This window comes from Limulus polyphemus, unplaced genomic scaffold (assembly GCF_000517525.1).
Source record: "Limulus polyphemus unplaced genomic scaffold, Limulus_polyphemus-2.1.2 Scaffold960, whole genome shotgun sequence".
In the NCBI taxonomy this organism is placed as follows: domain Eukaryota; kingdom Metazoa; phylum Arthropoda; class Merostomata; order Xiphosura; family Limulidae; genus Limulus; species Limulus polyphemus.
Window position 1 is genome coordinate 360,165 of NW_013666570.1, and position 1,359 is coordinate 361,523.

Genomic DNA, 1,359 nt, shown 5'->3' on the forward strand with positions numbered 1-1,359 from the left:
ACAAAACAAATAATCAAAACATTTTAGAGGTGGGGGCGCCAAAAGTGTCTTTGCCCCCGGGTGCTGAGAACCCATGTTACGCCACTGGCTCAGATAGGAAAACGTTCCTTTGGCATCCAAGAGATCCTGAATTGTTTGTTTGTTCATAAGAGGAAAGCTACGCAATGGTCTACCTGTGCACTACCCACCGCGAGTATCGAACCCGATTTATAGCGTAAAAAGCTTTCAGGCAGTTGAACCATTGGGGGAGGCAGGTCCTGGGATTAAATTCTGTTTGAGGGAGACAATAAACATTGGATTACTAACCATCCTCTGATAAACTAAATCAAAAGAGGAGTTCTGATAAGTATTCAAACTTTATAATTTCTTATAATTTAGTTCTGATTACTAAACTACACAAAATATACAAATTTCATACAGTTCGTCTAATAGTGCTACTTTTAACATTGAAGAACTGAAAAAAAAAAAACATCTAAAATTTATGACTTATTTGTATTTTTCTAAGGCTTTTCTTTTATATCAACCTCTACAGAATAAAAATGAACGTCTAATTAATACAACATGAAAGTAATAATTTATTTATAGTAGTTAGATGAAGCTTTTTTATGACAGGTCATGAGTGTACACGCATGTTTACTGGTTTTTAGCGACCTTCTTCTTCTTCTTCATCGGAATTATGTCCATGTTTTGACCAGAGAGGGTCAGGTTCAGCGTTGACCTCTTCCTCTCTCTCACGAATTATTATTTTGTTTGCACTGTCACTGAATCCTAGGTAATAACCCTTGTTACGTTGTTGCATTACTTACAGTATGTTAAATTTTGTACATTGTCTGCAGTTTTAATTAACATACCCTCATCGTGCCATGTCCACTATTAGTCCATGTTTACAACACAGTTCCGCTTAGCAGTCTTATACACATACACATAATCCTATTTTTATACACAAAACCCTGTTAAAATAGAGCTACGTTAGTGTCTAGGATTCAGTTAGCTTAGCACTGTTTGGCCTGTAAGTTTCTTATTTATGATGTTTAGGGGGAGATGTACTTAGGGCTTGGTTCATCATGTATTATGCAACTCTTTAGTTTGCTCATTAGTTCATTTTTATTAATATTTTTCTTATAATATTGAAACGAGTTATCCAGGAGTATGCCTGATATTCTTGGCATGTTTGAATGGCTGTGTAGAAATACTGAGTTTGTTGATCGTGGGACTCTTAAATACTTTCGTTAAAATGTAGATTTGTATTTGCTGTAGTTTGTTGATGTGTGATTTTGATATATTTATCCATGTTATACAGATATATTCTACGATTGGTCTTATGTATGTTTTTTAGCTAAAAATTTAACACTCTGAATT